General features: G+C 39.9%; 1 long non-coding RNA gene across 3 annotated transcripts in view; it reads right to left on the minus strand.

Annotated features, from left to right (window-relative positions):
- Positions 1–5920: 5920 nt before the first annotated feature.
- The window catches only part of LOC115029761 (uncharacterized), a 32431-nt gene continuing 17930 nt past the window's right edge, over positions 5921–20421 (minus strand). The window contains exons 3-4 of one of the 3 annotated variants that reach the window (XR_015045945.1): positions 8195–8336; positions 5921–6082 (exon numbers count right to left, since the gene is read on the minus strand). This is a non-coding gene — a long non-coding RNA (uncharacterized LOC115029761). Of the gene's footprint in view, positions 6086–8194; positions 8337–20421 lie in introns of all 3 variants that reach the window. The other 2 variants (XR_003835325.1, XR_003835326.1) reach the window with 2 other exon arrangements.

Genomic DNA, 20421 nt, shown 5'->3' on the forward strand with positions numbered 1-20421 from the left:
TATGTCTGTCTTAATCTCTTCCAGGCCAGGGATATAGAGTCAAGGCTTTTTTTCCAGAACACAGTTATAAATGTTGCACCACTGAGAATTTACTATCAAAGAATAGCATAGACTGTGGTGCCACACAGATGCTTGGTACACAAACCTCTGATATGCAGAAACAAACTGCTGTTCCAGACACAGACTACGTTGTACAGACAGACAGAAAGGTCTTACCATGGACAGATTTAGTGTATGGGCAGACAGATACAGGAAGTTTATTGTAATGCTACAAACACACATATGGGGTGTCCAGACAGATAGACAGTCGCAGACAGACATAACTGGTATTGGAACCCTCCTGGTCAGGTCCTAGAGGCCTTGAACTTTGAAGCCAATGCAAAATATGCTGAAACACTCATCAACTCCAAAAGTCCAGTTAGAAGCTGAATCTGATGCAATCACACCAGGGGCTTTATTCAAGCTAGCTGTGGCTTAATCTAAAGGATGGTTCCAGTGGAGAAAAAGTGCTGAATTCTCATTGGGACAAAGTTTTCTAGAAAGCAGCAAGCATGGGGTTGTTTCTAGCCTGGTGAGCATCTAAATAGGGTGCTACTGTGGTCATTAGCATAACTGACTGGTGCTAGGAACCAAACCATAAACTTAACTTCTTATTTTCTCCTAATTGATAGTTGTTAGGCAGGAGGTGGGCTTGTTACTTGAAGGTACAGACTTGTTTGGAATTAACCTAGAACCTGGTGCTAAATCCTGGATTTACTGGGGGAGAATAACCTGGAGATGCAGGTCTTGTGGGCCATAGCCTAGAAACTTTACCTAGGCTCAGGGGGTAGTTTGGAGATTGATGCTAGGTTCTGGCCTGTTAGTTTACTTGATTTCAAACTAAGAGTTTTCTAAAATAGTGTCTGAAGCCAACAACTTTCATCTTTCAGTATCAATACACACTAGACTGCCCATCACACCCACAAAAGAGGGATGACTTCAACAAAGGGCTAAGGGCAAAGCCACAGAAGTAGTGAAATGAACTTCAGTTGGAGAAATTGATGTGATTTGGGTTGTTAAAACAGAAAAGTCTATGAGATTGAATCTAAGACTCTGAACCTGAAACCTAGGTTTCTCTTCTCATATTTCATGTTCTGCAGCTATAATAGAAAAGATAAGCTGGATAATTTATAGAGAATAGAAATTTACTTTCCAGAGGCTAGGTCAAGGCACAAACAGCTGGCAATGGCCTTCTTGCACTATATCCTGACAGAATAGTGGAAGGATGAAGAAAGAGAGCTCTCTCCATTATACTTCTTGAAATATCACAGAAATTGGGCCAAGACATATCCCAACACCCACCTCCAAGCACAGGAGTTTTAAAATGTTTCTCTCTCTCTCTCTCTCTCTCTCTCTCTCTCTCTCTCTCTCTCTCTCTCTCGTGTGTGTGTGTGTGTGTGTGTGTGTGTGCTGGGTACTCACAGAGACCAGAGGATGATGTTATTAGATACCCTGGTGCTTCAGTTGTAGGCTTTCATGGATTCTGGGAACTGAACTCTGTTACTCTGCAAAACAGTACTTCTTCTCAACCATTGATCCATCTCTCTCCCTTCCCCCTTTCCCACTAATGCACACAGATTTACTGGGGAATAAAATTATTCCCTGGCAGTATACTCATGTTATCTCAACACTGGTTATGTGGAGACAGATGCAGCATTTGGCCTCACTGGCCAGATAGCATAGAAGAGTAAGTAAGCTCTATGTTCAATAAGGGATGTTGTCTTGTAACTAAGGAAGTCACCAAGGCTGTATCTGGTCTCTGTATCCATTTGCACATATGTTTACACACATAGGTGACCTTGAACACACACATATGGATTCATAAAGTCCAAAATCTAATATACATCAGATATAAGTGAGATCAAAGCACCATTCATCATTAGGGAAATTAACTCTTTCTGTTTTCCTAGGGTAAAATCATATGAGATACAAGTTTCCAAAGTACAATGCTGGGATAGGCAAGAGATAGTCATTCCTATTGTAAAGGGGAGAGAAGGGCTGGAGAGAAGGGTAATAGTTCTCAAGTACAAGCAAATTCTAGCAAAGCAAGCACTCATACATCCTAAGGAATAAAAATGATTATCATTGACTCCATGTCTTGTGGCTGCTGTACACTCACAACTTTCTGGATGATACTTATGCTAGTCTTATGACTTAGAAATGATTCTCTGTGCTTTTATTTCATGAATATGACTCTTCATTTTTTGGGGGTGGGTCCAAATTGGAGTAAGTTCCAAGACCAGTTTTCCTTAGGTTCCCTGGGCATTGCCAAAGTAGGGAATGTCTACTCAGATCTATTTCCACATCAGCTCTCTGCAGCAACATTTAAATCTAGGCAAAAGAATCCATGTCTCCAGGATTTAACCACTGTGTTGATTTGCAGGATCCACACCATCTAAAGAGCCAAGGCTAGAGGCATGTTATAACCTGTTATAAGTGGCCAGAGGAAGCCCTTTTTTTGTATCTATATCAAAATTATTCTTAATGTTCCATTCCTAGCCTGCACTTCAGATGTTTCTAGCCTCTATGTATTAATTATTCTAAGGTCACCTGTATATTTGTAGATATGTATATTTATAGATATTACAGCCAAATCTTAGTCTATCTTCCTCAATTTTGTCATACTAGAAAACTGATATGTGGCAATTTATTAAAAATAAATTTATTTCCTTATGGTTCTTCTAGGTAGGAAATCTAAAATCAATGTACTGATAAATGGCAAATGGGTTAATCAGTATGTATGTGTGTGTGTGAGTGATGGGGTACATATAAACCTTTGTGAGCTTATAGTGAAGTTCAGAGGACAACCTTAGGTGTTTTTCAAGATTCTATCCACCTTTTTTTTGAAACAGGGTCTCTTACTGTTCTGGAGTACTCCATCAATCCACTCTACCTTCCTAGTGGAATTACTGTCCCCATGGTCTGTTGTCATTGTTGCTGTTTGTTTGTTTAATGTGGATTCAGGAAACAAATCTCAGTCCCTCATGCTTGTATAACAAGCACTTCAGTGACTGAGCCATCTTCCCCACCATACAAAGGGCCTTCTTATTGCACCCTTAAATGGTAAATAGTGGGAGGGCAGTGAGAACAAAAGCCTTCTATTAAGTTCTCTCTAAAAACATGGGGGTGGAGCCTTTTTTGGCCTAAACATCTCTCAGCAAGGCTTCACTGAGGAATATCTGTCCACATGACTTTTGGAAGACAAGTCATGTAAGGGTCAACTCTTTTCATCAACAAGAAACCAGCAAAACTTTTGACCAAAGATGTTATAGAATCTTTTAAAAATTTATCTTATTTCCCTGGTTAATGGATGAGCTACAAAAAAAAAAAAAAAAAAAACCCTAGAGACATTGCTATAATGTTCTAAGACAGGTGCTGAATAAGACATTTGGTTCCGCATTGAAAAGAGAGAATCCTAAGATGGACTGTGAGAAAAAAAAAATCAATGGGAACTGATATGCCAGTAGACAGGATTCTAGATAGACAATGAACAGAGAGTTTAAGCTACAAGTCAAGGCCAGCACAGAGAGAAGGAAATTGCTCTGGAGAAGGGAGCAATCAGGATAGAACTATAGCATAAATAGACATCAATAATGCTGAAGCAATTTGCATGGAGATACTTTCCCGACCTCCAGGGTTGCTGTTGAGGCTCCATGGGGAAGACAGGGCAGAATCAGAGGGAAACTTTGTACTTATACATGACTGTCAAATCCCATCAGATGAAGACATTGTTGAAGAAGAAGGAACAGATGAATAAAACTCTTGAAGAATGAGATTCTGAAGATTTATTCGGTATCACAGAGCAGAGACCAAGAATTCAGCCACAGATACTGTCTGACTTGGGTTTGTTTTTGTTTTGTTTTGTTTGTCTGTTTGTTTGTTTTGAGATAAATAGTGGAGAAAACATCTCAGAAGAAAAGTCTTCCCTAAACCACGGTGTATTATACTTCACCAAATCAGAAATGGGGAAGAACATTTTCTTTCTGGACCATTCTTGGTTATAACCGGATCTCCCAGGATTGTCCTCTGGGAGATTCTGTAGCAGATGCTTATTGACCATGTAGCCATGCAGTTTATTTTGTGTTTCTCTTAAGGGTAGCAATTAACCTTTGAGGAGGCTGACCTTTCCTTAAAGGTAGCTCTGTTGACAGGCAGTTTCCAACTTGCTGGCTAAATGCTCCAGTGTTGGCTTGAGAAATAAAACAGATGCTACATATCTGGTAATTGTTTGTCCTCTTCCATATTTTCAGTTTGTGAATGGAACTATAAGCCTGAGAAATAGAAATCATCTTGTTTCAGATCAAGGACAGTGCCTCTAAGGGATCTGCATCTCATACACTCACCAAGGAACACACAAGCCATGTCTGGGCTGGAGTGAGATTATAAAGCTTTATACTTGTCATTCCCACAGAATTCTACCTTGACTCAGTCCAGTTCAGTATAGTGACATCCAGGATAGACACTCCCTGTTTGGTTGTTTTTTGTTTGTTTGTTTGTTTTTAATTTGGATTTTTTTGGGGGGGAGGGGAACAGTTGTGTTGTTTTGATTTGGTTTGGTTTGGTTTTGAGGCAGGATCCTGAAGCTCAGGATGGACTTCAACTCACCTGAATTCCTGATGTCCATCTTACACCTTCCAAGTGTTAGAATCACAAGGTTGTAACATCATGACCTGCTTGAAGTGATCTGTCTACTTAGAAATGGTGCCACACGTGTTTCACGATTAAAATCTCTAATGCCCACAGATTTCTTAGGACACCCAACAATATCTTGTGACCTGCCTTTGCTTACTCCACAATAAATATCTATCATTCCACACACTGTTTCATTACCTCTGATACCACAAACACACTTTTCTTAAGCCACACCAGAGCCTTTCTCATCTCTGCATTTATCTAGTCATGCTGTGCTGTTGGAGGAATCTCTAAGTACTCATCCATGATGCCGTTGTTTCCCTCTACATCATCTGAGAAGTTGTACATGCATGCGTGTGCATGCACAGATGTGACTATGTATATGTGTGTATTGTTAAAGTATGTAGGTATTCATGGAGAGACTCATATGTGTGCAGATATACATGGAGTGGTCTCCTGTACACATGAATAGGTCAGCCTATGATGTGGTTCTTCAGGAATTGCCCACATTGATTTTTGAGACATTCTCTTGCTTAGCATGAACTGGACAGATTTGGCTAGAATAGCTGCCAAGTTAGCCTCAGGAATCTGGTTTTCTCTGCATCCACAGCAAACGTGTCATTGTATCTGAATCCCACCCGCTCTGTCTCTCTGTCTCTCCCATTTATTTATTTATTTATTTATTTATTTATTTACCTTCCATCCCAACTGCAGTCCACCCACTTATCCTATTCCCCCTTCACACAGCCCCTTCCCTTTCCCTCTTTGCATGCTGGTAAGATCTATGGATGAGGCAGAGACAGGAAGGATCATGAGTTCAAGGCCAACCTGGGAAACTTGTCATTTTTCAGGTTAAGTTCTGGACATCAAACTTGGGCTTTCAAGTTCAAAGGGAAAGCACTTTACTGACAGATATTTCCTCGGCTACATTGGGACATTTTGGTGAATGTTTGTCCAATCAGTACATGACTGAATGAATGCTTTTCCTTGAGGGGACAGCAATGAAAATGTGGGCATATATTGCTTAATATATCTAGAACATGAAAATTTGTAGTCTTAGTAAGATTCAAAGGAAAAAAGAAGTGGATCTTCAAAGGTCCTGCAGAAGAGAGTCTGGATAAGGATCCTAGGGAAGTGGTTTGCTAGCATTATTTAAATAAAAAGGACAATTTATTACCCAGGGCTCTCTAGAGGGACAGAAAAATAGAACAAGTGCACATTATAAAGATATATTTATTAGAATGGCTTATGTGATACAAAGTTTCCCAACAATGGAGATTTGAATGCAGGAGAACTTGTCTGTAGGTGCTCAGTTCATGAGAGTAGACTCCAAACAGATTACAAAAGCCAGGAAAATCCATGGTGATCTGCTGGTCTTCTGTTTATGTTGGAAGGCTGAAGAAACTGGATTCTGCTGGCAATAAAGGACAAATGAACAAAAATTCACAATTGAAAGTACAATGACTAAAGGGCACATACCATTTTTGCACCACAACATGGGTTAGGATTTGTAAGTCGAACCCTATTAAGTTGGGAACAGTATGGATGCAAATCAGATCCTTCATTCATCTCTGGAGCAACATTTGCTGGATTATTTCAGGGTTCTGTTCTAAGAAGCACAATCTGAACACCCTCTTCCCTTTATTCCTCCTCTCAAGACCTCTCAAGAGTTAAGCTCAAGTGAGAGAGTGAGGGAGAAGCACACAAAACTTAGCTCCTGAGTCCAGAGTGCAGAGACAGACAGAGTCTTCACAAGGAAAGCAGAGATAGCCAATTTACAGTACATACTCAGGTCAACTTCAGACTGAGCAGATCTCATGTTCTTTTACAGCAGCAAGACAGACTCAGAAAAGCCAGCACAGGAGACAAGGAATTCTTGCCATGTAAGAGCAGAACCAAAGAAGAGAGAGAGAAAAAAATGGACCAAAATCCTAAAGAAAAGAAGTTTAAAAGCACAATGGCTTAATTTTTATTCTCCTCCCTTCTATGTAAAAGCTGATCCATCATAGACAATCCACAGTTTCTCTGTTCCATACATGATGTCATTACAGAAGTAAAGCCATGCATATAAAGATGCTCTATAGTTATTTCCTCCTAGCTAAAATATTAAGACCCTCAAATTATATTAGTTACTTTTGTGTGTTATTCTAAACCACTATAATAAAACAATTCAACAAAAGGGGGATTATTTAAGCTTTTGGTTTCAGGGGGATAGAGTTCACCATGGTGGGAAATGCATGGCAGTAGGAGCAAGAAGCTGGCTGATCACAAAGCAAGCAGAAAGAACAGAGATGTTGCAAGCCAGGCCGTAGTATCTCAAAGCCAGACTCTCAAATGGCATGATTCTTTCAATATGGCTCCACTTCCTAAAAGCCCCATAACCTTCACAAACTGGACCAACAATTAGGGGCTAAGTATTCAAATACAGAAGGCGATACAGGAGCATTCTCATTCAAACAATTGCAGGACATAAAGAACACTCACAAGTGCTAGGGATTCCTGAAAATTAAAAGATCTATGAGGCTCTAACCCCAGTTTATATGGTAATAATTAGAAGGAAGGTATGTAAGTGATAAACCTTCTCCTCCTCCTCCTCCTCCTCCTCCTCCTCCTCCTCCTCCTCCTCCTCCTCCTCCTCCTCCTCCTCCTCCTCCTCCTCCTCCTTCTTCTTCTTCTTCTTCTTCTTCTTCTTCTTCTTCTTCTTCTTCTTCTTCTTCTTTTTCTTCTTCTTCTGTTACCTGTCAGACTCTAGACTTTGGATTTTTTGCAGTTACCTTACAGAATTGTAATGGTGTCTTGGGTTTATTTATTTATTTTTGGTTTTTTGTTGTTCTGTTTCTTTCTTTCCTTCTTTTTTTTTAATAACAGAATGTGTAAATCAAAGTATATACAGTATGTGGTGTTCCTGTTTCTTGTGATGTCATGAGGAATTACATACAACATTCAGTATTCTGAATAGAACTGTCCACATTTGTGAATTCATCTTTAAACACCTCCTTTGAGCACATGCCAGCCATGGTGACTGACTCCCAGTGTCCTCCCTCCTGTGGGCTATTCTTGAATTAAGCACAGACTCTTCAACTTGGTTGCTTTATCATGAAAAATGGGTGTGACTTGGTCACTCTTCTACCCTTCAGCAAACAAGTGCTAGCTTCACTGACCAAAATATTAAGGAAGAAAAACACCAATTTTGGAAATGATCCACCTTTTCATGGTTGAGATTAATCTTAGGGCACTGTGCTGCCTCTTGTTGTTGAGCCTCTGGAATGAGTCCAGTGTGAAATAACCATTTCTGACTTGCTGTGGGATGCTCACAAGTACCCTTCCTCTCTCGTTAGTATTGGAATCAAGACTCTTTAATTGGAATCTATGCAGCAGTGTTTCTCCAATGTGTTTCATTTGTAAAAGTAATGAACATGCCTTCTCTACCCTTTTGCAAATAATTGATACTCCATATTGCATTCTCAGAAGATTTCAATATGGTGATCCTCTCAAACCTAGAAACTGTATTATCTTTTCATACCTGATTTCCCATTTTTTCCGTTTTAGAGGAGACAGCACACTTTCCGTTACAGACACAGTTGACACTTCTAGAGAATGTGTGGTAAAGCCATCCAAGGTCATCTGGCTCATCCAGACTCACTCCATTGTTCTTACTGCCTGTCCTTCCATGGTAAACATGGGGAAGAAAAAGAATCTCTGTTTATGTCTGGGAAACAGCTACATAGACTTTTTTTTCTACTTTGATTCTGTAACACTTCTGAGTTTTATTCTAATTGTACAGAAAACAAGCCCATAATGATAAAGCAGAAGACTACAAGGTTTGTAGCTGAATCTTAGGGTCACCCAACCTTTCTTGGCCAACAAGTCTACATGGCCAAATTAATTTATAAGAGTAATAATTTCTTCAGAAGCCAATTTTTTTCTGTATTTCTGTACAAAACTGTCAATATCATGAACAGAAGAGGAGAATCATAAAAGAGACAGAAAATGATGTTTGCTTTAGCCTAAAGCAGCCATGTGGAGATGACTTCATTGGCTGAGCTCCAGGGACTTGGTGTTGCTTGGGAGGGATCCATACAGCATTTTGCATTCTTCACGTGTAATCATACTGCCAAAGACAAACTACTTCATCATTTATTGTAAATAACATTTCCCCAGACCTACCATAAAGGTTCTGTGATATATTGTCTTCTAGTTTCAATAAAAATTACTGAGTTGTATCAAGAAGAAGAAGAAGAAGAAGAAGAAGAAGAAGAAGAAGAAGAAGAAGAAGAAGAAGAAGAAGAAGAGGAGGAGGAGGAGGAGGAGGAGGAGGAGGAGGAGGAGGAGGAGGAGGAGGAGGAGGAGGAGGAGGAGGAGGAGAAGGAGAAGGAGAAGGAGAAGGAGAAGGAGAAGGAGAAGGAGAAGGAGAAGGAGAAGGAGAAGGAGAAGGAGAAGGAGAAGGAGAAGGAGAAGGAGAAGGAGAAGGAGAAGGAGAAGGAAGGTATGACTTTCTTACCAGCCAAGCTGCATACAGATTTCACAGAGACCCAGGGTGCAGCTCTTGTAAGTTATGCTGAGGTGGGCTTGCAGTGCAACAGTTGCCTTTAGTCAACTATACTCCTGTAAATAATACCGAATAAGCTCACTGTTTCACTTAGCTAGACTTAAATAGAATAATTTCTTTGGTCTGCCATCGATACCCTATTGAGGTGACATTTGTTCCATGAAAAGTCAGACAATTGAAGGGAATTTTCAGAGGACACATGGAAAGAGAGTGCTCAGTGAGCCACCGATGATGATGTCTATACAGCAGGCTGCCTGCTGGATGACAGCAATTGCAGCAGGTAAGCCAATGCTTCAGTCAGTGTGCCCAGAGCCTAGTAGAGGAAATGACAAAGGTAGACAACACAGACCTGGAAGGCAGACAATACAACACTCTAGGAAACACAGAGGGATACCTAGCACTTGGCCTAGAATGGAGGCTGGCAGGAAATGCAGGAAAAAGAGCAGCAGACAATGAAATCTTTGATGGGTATTTTCAGAAAGTTCAAGGGATCTCTGCAGAATAATACATCAGAGTTTTGGCATAGGAGCCAGGAAGTAAGTAAAAGGAGATAAGACCTAGATAGATCATGGTGGGCTACAAAAGTGATGCTAACGAATTGAGATCATACACTCCTAGAAGAGTAGTAGGTTTTGGGAGATGAGGCTGAGGCAGTAAAGTATTTGCAGTGAAGGTTTATGTCTGGCCTTCCCCTAGTAATCCTAACTGTATACCTACATCTGTACATACAAGTACACACACACACACACACACACACACACAAACTAAAAAAATACTTTTTAAAAACACTTAGTAAAACTAAATGCTGATCAAGGAGGACAGTAAGAGGCCCTGACAGCAGAAACAGCAACTGTCTACCCACAATTCAGAAGGTACTTTACCCACTGTGGCCAAAGTGGTGAGACACAGTAGTACACATGTTCAGGGAACATCCTGGCAAGCAAGGGTAGCCACCTCTAACCTGGCCCAGGGAGAAACCCCCAGAATCCACAGAAATCTCTTTTAGAGATCTGTGATAGCCAAAGGATGCTGCAGTGACTGATAAGTTCACCCATCATCCACAGTGGGTGTTTACTCCCACACAGGAAAAAGATGCAAGAAAACCATAAAAGGATTAATCTCCATGAAAAAGTCACAAAAGAATCTTCTCTTTTCAGATAATTATCTAATTAGATAATATTTTAAAAAGTTCTTTGTGTGCTGAACAGGATAATCTAACACAAATGCTGATTCCAGATGAAATGTGGAATGCAGGATCATTACAAAGTATGTGTTCTTCACACACACACATACACACACACAGACACAAATCTGTAAATTTCAGGCACAATTAATATGCACAAGTAACAAAATCATAGAGAGAGGAAGAGACGAAATGTTGGTTAACAGTGACCAAATACTAAGATTGATTTCTTTTTTGACATCAGCAAAAACCATCAGGCCAAGCAGACAACTCAATTAGCAAGCCATCTTTCTATCAGAACATCTCTCCTTGAGATCTGTAAGCAGTTAAAGATTGCTAGATAGTTGAGACATTTTCTTCAGTGGTCTTGCCAGTAGTGTGTTGGGTCAGTAATAACAATAAGAAAAGCACAAAATTAGGAGAGAGCTAGATGGAAACAGAAAGTGGGATCAGCAGGGGTGGGAAGAACAAAGAAGGAAACAGGGTGGGAATAATCAAAATATAGTGTAGAACTGTATTAAAATATCATAATAAAAACCACTGTTATATATCAGTATATGCTAGAAAATATAAATAAATAATATGGAATTAACAGAAAACTTACACAAAAAGTTAACACATTAGACAAATTCCCATCACTGAGGCCAAACACGAGTCCATCAAAAGAGAAATGATTGGGTTTGACTCAATTTCAGCTCATATGGTCCAAGGCTGGCTAGCTCCTTTTCCTTTAGGCAATATCATCAGGAATATGAAATATATGAATATAGCCACTGTTCAGTTTGTAGCTATAAGGAAGCTCATGAGCTTGGCAGAGGAATGAAAGCATCATTTACTGAGCTCTAAATGATACTGAGAGAGGCACCTCTCTTCTCATCACTGTTGCTGTATCTCTCCAGAGCCTCTGACAAACACATCTAAGACAGACTGTCTTGGCTAAAGAGTCAACATTTCTAGCCATTCTGTTCAAATCCTGGAAAGTCTTGATCCCTCTGGAGTGTCCCAGCCATCTCAGCTAAACACAGAAAAAGTTATATTACCATTCGAAGTCAGAAACATCTCTTCACTTGTGTTTCCATTATTTTTGTCATTACTTTTTGAATAGTCATTTGGCACCCTGGTATTATGAGATCCCCTAATCTTCAGCTCAGAAGGCATAAAATTGTCAGTGGGTCTAAATTAATAGCACTTTTATTGACTCAGTATATCTGACATCTGGACAGAAGAGCAAAGCAATGGCTATTAGGTGATCATCACAGTCATCTCTGATTAGAAACTAATAACTTTAGCAATAAAAAACCATGACTGCCATTAAGCTTGAAGGAAGGCAAAGGATGCATGGCTTCTGTATGGTAGAAGGAGTGCTGGAGTTTGATTTCCAGCTATGACTGCATGTGACCACTAGCACACTGACACATAAAACACCAAGAAAAGTCTGGTTTTCTATCAGGAAGGAAAAATAATATATGTAAAACTGGTGTTACTTTAATGGAAACACACCAAAGAGAATATGACCCAATATTTTCCATACAGCTCCAATATCTCTAAATAATTCTCCAAGATTCTATTTTTTCCTTTCAACATTATCCTTCTTGGAAATCATGCCTAATACAGTACACTTAGTCAAATCCTGAGACGGTCATTGGTCCTACAGTGGGACCTTCCATTATTTTTCTCAGTGGTCACATTGTCAAATTACCTTCTAAATATTTATGTTTATGCTTCTATCCATAGAACAGTACTGCTCTAGACCTTGGCCTTAGAAGCTTACTTTTGCCGTGAGTAGCCATTGATGTAGAGGGCCATAGCTTCCCATAGTTTTGAGAATGAATGACTATGAGTGCTCAACTCTAAATCCAACATCCATATCACACACCACTCCAAGGCTCAAAGAACACCATGCAACAGAGAAAGAAAGAATGAATGAACACACTGGAGGATGAGAAGGAGACTTGTGAAGTGCTGTCTTCTGGACATGACATAGTGGTTTTTCTCTTGAACTCACCACAGTTGATAATGCCCACACAAGTGCAAGCCAGAAAAAATATCAGCATGATGGGAGAAAGGGCTCAAGAGACCCAGATAGTAACTGTGGAGTAATAGGCAGTAGATAGCTGCTCAGGGAAGGAAAACCACTTTTCTTTGGGAATGGAACTATTGGTAGTTTCCCCATGATCCAGTTGGATGTCCCCACCCAAGCACATAAGGGAAGCACTAATTGGACTTAATGAGTTGTGGGCAAAATAAATAAATAAATAAATAAATAAATAAATAAATAAATAAATAAAAATAAAAGGAGGAGCAGATAAATAGGGAGGCTAGAGGAGATGAAGAGGACAAGAAGTTGGGAGGGGGTGTTTAGGGAGATCTGGAAGAAGTTGGATAGATAAAATGGAAGGATGTGTATTATCCTATTTCACTGAACAAATGTACGAAATTCTCAATAGTGCATTGTTTAAATATAAAAAAGAGGACTCCTGTCTTGTTTTCAAAGTGGTAATGTCCTATGCACAGACATACAACTAGCTCAGCAGTGATCAGTAAAGATTTGAAGCCCAAATTGTTCTCACATCCTCTATGCTACTTGCATTGTGTATCTGTGTGTTTGTGAGTCTCTCTCTCTCTCTCTCTCTCTCTCTCTCTCTCTGTGTGATTTTGTGTGTGTGTGTGTGTGCTCGTGTGTGTGTGTTAATGCATTCTCACATGTGTATAGACCAGAGGCCACACTTGAGTATTATTTCTCAGGAGCCATTTCCCTAATTGTTTGAGACAAGGGCTCATCCTTTCATGTAACTCACCACTCTGGCTAGGCTGGTTAGCCAGAAGGCCGGGGGAACTTTCTGGGCCTGCTTCACTCGCAGGAAGATTACAAGTGTTTACCACTTCCTTCCTCTTTTTAATCTGGCTCTAGTGATCAGACACAGATATTTGTGATTTCATATCAAACACTTTTATAAAGGGAAAAAAAGAAAAACAAAAAGTCTTTGCCCACACTGATAAAGCACTGGAGACGCCGCCAGGAAAGTTAAATACATAGGCATCCTTCATAGGAAGGGGATGTTAAACTTGTTCCTCCTGGAATGCTGGGAATGGACAGATGTAGTTTAGCACCTGGTGATGCTTTGATGCTTGATGAGCCAGGCTCTTACCTGTATTTTCCAGAATTTATTCTTTACTTATCCCATACCCTTTCACCATTAATCTTGAGCATTGCTCCTTGACCATAAAACAACCACATATAAACAATGTCATGGTGATTTACAACAGCCTAAGGGACTTTTTTGCTATCTTAGGGACAGGCCAAAACGTACACATGCAGGATTTATGTTTACATTAGTCATTTTCCCTAGCTCCCAAATCCTAGGCACTATCTGTGAGCCAATATTACCCTTCTTTGTGAAAGAATCCAGATGTTCTTGTAAAAAAATTTCAATTTTAATGTAGGTATGGAAGGATGGCTCAGTGGTTAGGAGCACTGACTTCTCTTCCAGAGATCCTGTGTTCAGTTCCTACAACCATCTGTAATGGGATCTGATGCCCTCTTCTGGTGTTTCTGAAGAGAACTGCACTGTACTCATTTACTTAAAATAAATAAATAAATCTTAAAAAAAGAATTTCAATTTAAACACATCTTTTGTTTATCTACTTGGGGACTGAGTTAATTCTTACCAGAAAAATTCCCAAAATAGTTCTGTGCTTAAAATTGGCTAAAATAATCTAGTGTCAGACTCTCAAAGAGCTGGCCAAGAACGAATACCAAAATTAGGTTGAACTGAGTTTTATTCTTATCTTTTTCCAGATCATTTTCCTGCTTGTGGTAAAGCCTGCAGGGACCTTCCACATACTTTACCAACTGTCTTGTCTTCACAACCCCTGCCATTCTTATGTCCATTTAGTAGTACATATTTTTATGAAGTACCTGTAATTTACTAAGAACTTTTGCATAAGTATCAGTAAATGTAGAATGGAATGTAAAGAGACAGAGATGGGAGTCAAAAATAGACAGCACTAACTGATTTTCTCATTTTATTACAATAGTTGACTAAGTTCTTGTCCCTTTCCACATCATTTCTCCAGAGCAGCCCAAGGGATCATATCTGAGCATGTTTCAGGTGCTGCGGTCCCTGAGCTCAGATTTGCTTATCTGCTTATTTTTTACAATACAGGACAAATTCAGCAGACTCACTTACAGTTGCCTAGGGCTGCCCTCTTCTTTCCTGCTCGGTCATGCTCCAGTTCTCACTGATATTTATCTGCCCAATTCCAGTCAAACCTATCTCACAAAACTTTATACTCAGTAAACAGAACTCTAATTTACACCTCAGAACCTTTGTAATTGATGTTAAGCCATCTAGAATGCTCTGTCTAGATCAATTCTCTGTTTCTTCTCATTTAAATGCGTTGATTAATAAATGACAAGTAGTGTGAAATTATGGTATATAATGATGTCTTATCCATGTTATCCTGGTTGGTGAAATCAAACTAATTCACAATTCCTCACACAATGACAGCTATGTGACAAAAAGTATGTAAAAACATTCTTAAAATGTTCTGTCATCTAGGGCCATGAGAATTGACATTTGTCACTGACACAAATGCAACATGTGTAGGAATCCCCTGGTGACATTACTGTTCCTGGTCAAATGTGGTCATTTTCTGACTCAGTGGATCAGAGGAGACAGTACCCCAGGCAGCTCTGATGCAAGCCTTCTACAAACTGCTTATGTGTTCAGTAAGCAGTCCTATGACTTCCAAAGATGAAAGTAATTTGCTTTTATTTTTCAGAGACTTGCTCTGGGATGAAGTGTTCTGAAGATCAAGCTCATTTGACATTCCATTGGAACATCCACATCTTCTTAGCTTCCTGGACATATTAAGGAACTTGATCAGCTGGTAGAAAACAATATATATTTGATCTATCTGCAGTGAATTTGCTTACTCCTAACTCTCTGTGCATGCACCTCTCTCTCTCTCTCTCTCTCTCTCTCTCTCTCTCTCTCTCTCTCTCTCTCTCTCTCTCTCACACACACACACACACACACACACACACACACACACACACAGAGAGAGAGATGCACAAACCAAGATTTGCCATATGCATCTGTGAAGTTATTCTCCTATAAACACAAATGTCCTTCTGTTACCTATTTCATCATCTGTGATAAGAATTAGGCCATTTAATAATAATAATAAAAAGCTATGAGAGAGGAGGGCTGTAGAAAAAAAAATATATCATCTCTTTATTACTATAGGCATCTAGAATCCTGAAAACATAAAGACATCTTGGAAGCATGCCTTCTCTCTCTTTCTGTCTCTTTGTCTCTCTCTCTGTCTGTCCTCCCTCTTTCCCTTTCCCCCCTCTCCTTTTCTATGTGTGTGTGTGTGTTTGACCAGATGAATAGGTGTGTGGGTTCAGATGTGCCTTCATGGGCCTATAAATGTGTGGAGGCCAGAAAGCAATCTCAGATGTCCTTCATCAGGAAACCTGTTCACATACATTTTAAAACACAATCTCTTACTGTCCTAAAACTCACCCATTTGAGTAGGCAAGCCCCAGGGACCACTGCCACTGTAGCACTGATTATTCATACCTAGGTTGCAGTTGGTATGGCCCACTCTTAGATTCTTTCACCAGATTAGGAAAATAAGATGTGTGTGAAGTAGCCCAGTTTATAATCTTCACAACTTTTTTCTTGAAATCAAGCTGGGCTGTCCTTCCTAAGACACTGTCCACTGCAAGGGTCTTAATTAACTCATTCATTTTTATGTGTCTGGGTATTTTGCATGCATGTATGTCTGTGAAGCGTGAGTGTGTCCGATGCCTCTGGAAGCCAGAAAAGGGTGTGTAAATCCCCTGGAACAGGATTTAAAGATAAATGAGAGCCACCACGTGGGTGCTGGGAATTAATCCTGGGTGTTCTGAAAGGGAAGCCAGTCCGTATAACCACCGCCTCCTTGGTATTTGTTTAATTGTTCACACAGACTTTTCAGCTGCCCTACAATTTACCAATTCTACTAATCCCTAGCCACCAGGGGTCATCCTGTCTCTATATTCTTAGTGCTAAGATAACAAATGCAAACCACGCCAGCCAGTCAGCTTTTCTACTTGGTTTCTAGGGATCCAATTCAGATGACACTTGAAAGATAAGCTATTTACTGACTTCATTGACATCTTTTCTTGTTCCTTCATACATATTAAAAACCTTGAGCATAGTCATTATCTGGAAGGGATATTCTGTATGCCATTACTAGAGAAAGGATACTCTTGTTTGTGGAGTAGGAGAAAAAATGATTTCTATGTTCTATGAGCCTCAGTTATTGAAAAACAACCAACTACAAAACAAGGAGAAAAATAATACCCATTGATTTGTGCTTATAGATTAAGATATATTCAGACCCAGCTGGGGGAACTTATTCCTCTCAGAAACAAAACAAAACAAAACAAACAAAACAAAACAAACAAACAAACAAACAAACAAACAAAAATGCTTGTTTAAAAATGCAAAGACATGAATTCAATCCCCAGAATCCGTGAAAGAAACAATGGACATGGTGGAATATGCTTGTGAACCCCTCACTGTAGAGGCAGAAATAGGGCTAGACTAGACTCCTGCTAGATAACCTTCAGACTAATGAGGAGTGCTATCTCAAAGAGATGATAGCCAGAAAGAACGCAACAAACAACACTGGAATCCGTCTTCCAACTTTCACATATATAAAACATTAATATTCCCCTATGTATTTATCTGTAGGTACATGCATATGTATGTGCACACACATGCACAAACATATAAATGTGTGCTTCAGTTCCCACTCCAGTTCAAAGGCTATGTGACCTTGAGACATGTCCCCTTAGTTTTTCAGACTGCAAATGTTCACTACATCATGTCCAGGCTCTGGATGGAAGTGATTTCACTTTTCTTGGAGCCCCTGACCATGACGTTCTATGCTGTTCTACTGATATTTTGCTTTGTGTGTCATCACCTTTCTGAACACAGCCAGCTCCTAATTTTGATTCAATGAATGGAGTCATTAGTGGTTTATCCATGTTTTAAAAAGAAAAGCATTAAAGAACTGCAGACCTTGCATGATGATATCTAAAGGGCAAACTATTGTCTTTTATGTTCTGACATAATTATAAAGTTTAATGTTAAAATGAACAGCATTCAGTAATCCTTGCTGAATAACTATGATGTTTCCAATCCATCCAGAAGCTCATAATTGACTCTGCTGGAGGTTGCAAAGGAGATTCTTACTTGAGTGGAATGAGTAAGGGGAATTAAACAATGGAATGTGTAAGAGATGGGCTTGTCTTCCTGAGTTAACTACAGCAGGGAGAGGCAGAGCAGAGAGACTTGTAACAGAATCCTGCTACCAAGCAATAACAATCTTGCCCCACAAATACCAACCTAGTCTCATCTATGCTGGAGACAGAGGCCAAGCATGACAGCCCTCTCCTCCTCTCATTCATTAAGACATGGTTTTACTCTACCACTATCACATCTTTGAAGGTTCTCATGAGTTTTTTCTGCAGCACAACATAAAATCTCCTTTGAATAACAGTAAGTGTTATTTTTTTCAAGTACATGTTTAGGGGGATTTTGGTGTGGTCAATCCCAGTTTCACTTGTGTCTCATCCTTTAGAGACACAGCCCCTCAGTATGATAGCAGGGACCTATGAACAAGCAGAAACACTTGGACCTTTTAGGGTCCCAGCTTACATCAGGAACAGGAAAACTTCCATTCCATCCTACTGCCCAAAACAAGTCATAGTGTAATCATCTTGGCAGGAATAAATACGTTCTCAGATGACCATTGTGCCCCTTCATTTGGCTACCAGACTATTGGAACAATGAAGCCCAAGAAATTGGAATTTCCCCCAGGAATCTTATGCTGGGAGAAGAAAAGGGATGAAGCCTGGTGCCAGTCTCTGAGACCTCTTGCTTTATTTTGCTCTGTTTTGACAGGCTGATAGATTGTCTTGTAGGAAAGACTGACACCACAATGGAGGGGACCACTCCTTGACTAGGACACTTAGGTATGCACATCTTTTACCCTCTATTTAAACATAAATCTCCTGGTAAGACCCAAAAGATGGACTTGGAGGTTCTTGGACCTCCATTTTCTTCTCACTGTGATCAGAGTGAATATAACTCCTTTCTTTGTCACAAGTATTGGCATGTCAAATTAGCTTATTGAGGACAGGTGGCTGAACCCATCTTGTTAAAACCATCAGAGCCCAGATTATGACTTTAACAATCCCATGAACAACATATCCAATCTAACACCATCAGAAAGGAATAAGCTCCTCTTGGGTTGGTTGTAGGGGAGTTTATTCTGAAGACCTAGATATCCACTATTCCCCTGGAAAATCACAAGGAAAGATACTTTTTCCATTCCCCAACATACTGTCAATCACAACTCTAAGAAAGCCTGCTTTGCCTCACTCACTGAGAATAAATCCAGTGGTACCCAGCAGTCGGCTCTCAGGCCAAAGACAGAAATAAAAAGGAACTCCAGGTACGCTAGAATGAAATTAAAGAAGTGGCTTTAAACTAATGGAGCCAAAAGTATGGTACTTACTTGTTCCAGAGAATGAGCTGCATAAGTAATGTTTTGCCAGGTCTACAGGCTCTGAAACAATAGTCCAGCAATGGACAAATGTATATGTGTGCTCATCTCCCCCCCCCCCGTATGTGTGTGTGTGTGTGTGTGTGTGTGTGTGTGAGAGAGAGAGAGAGAGAGAGAGAGAGAGAGAGAGACAGAGACAGAGACAGAGACAGAGACAGAGACAGAGACAGACAGAGGCAGAGACAGAGAGAGAAACAGAGACAGAGAGAGAGACACAGAGAGAGACAGAGAGAGGAACAGAGAGAGAGACACACAGAGAGAGACACACAGAGAGACAGAGAGAATGCACAGGTGTGGCAGTTAGAGGACAACCTTGGTCTTGGTCTTCACCTCCTACCTGTTTGAGGCAGGATCTCTTGTTCCTCATCACTGCATGTGCTATCTAGTTGGCCTGTGAGATTTCAGAGGTTTTCCCATTACTACTTCATATCTCCTAAGGATTCTGGAATTCTGTATTGCTAAATCTGATTCAACATGTATTTCAGGATTCACAATAAGATTGTCAGGCTTACATGCAAACTCTTTGCTGAATTACATCCCTGCCTGCACAAGTCTGTGCACTAAATGGAGCTTAGCTAGTAAGCACAAAGTCTTCTATATACAGATTTTCTAAAGACTCCAGGTAAATATATACTGTTTGGTGACAGAAGAGGGAAAGAGAGTACAGCTAGCATGATGCATGCTACAAAAGCCTGCATGTGCACAGATACAGAGAAGCAGAATTCAAATGTATGGATTCAAAATCCTAAACTGTTGGGGACTTTGAAGCCCAGTATGTCACATCCTGAGTATAAGCAGCAATTTGATTAGTCATATCTACATAGGGAATTTTTTTTTCTCCCTGACCTAATTTGAGGTCTTGATCATTGCAACTTGAATAGAATTTTACAGAATTTGGTCAAATTGAAGAGCCACTGCTGGAAGTAAAGTTGGCTTTCCATGGAAGAAACAGCCATCATTGTCAGGGCTGTGTGTGTGTGTGTGTTTGTATGTATGTATGAATGAATGTGTGAGTGTGCATGAGTGTGTGTCTGTCTGTCTTTGTGTTAGAGGAACACACTGTCTGTCAGGTCTTGCCTTCCTCTTTGAGGAAGGTTGGTTTTTCCTTGTTGTCCTGCTAAGAAGGCATGAGAGCTTCAGGGAATTCTCATTTTGCTCATTATCTGTGTATGTAAGGTTCTGGGATTACAGATGTATACACTACTTCATCCAGATATGTGGAACGTCTATATTTTATTTAGTATATGTAATATCCTTTAAACAATCCATCTTAATCAAAGCAGAGATATTTAATACATCATTACCTTTTTTTGAGAAATATTTAGATGTTAGCTTGTTGTAAACTCCAAGTAAAAAGGAACGGATATCATTTAAGTTCTTTTATTTC

Source organism: Mus caroli, unplaced genomic scaffold, assembly GCF_978045245.1.
Source record: "Mus caroli unplaced genomic scaffold, Mus_caroli_1 scaffold_18, whole genome shotgun sequence".
Taxonomy (NCBI): Eukaryota; Metazoa; Chordata; class Mammalia; order Rodentia; family Muridae; genus Mus; species Mus caroli.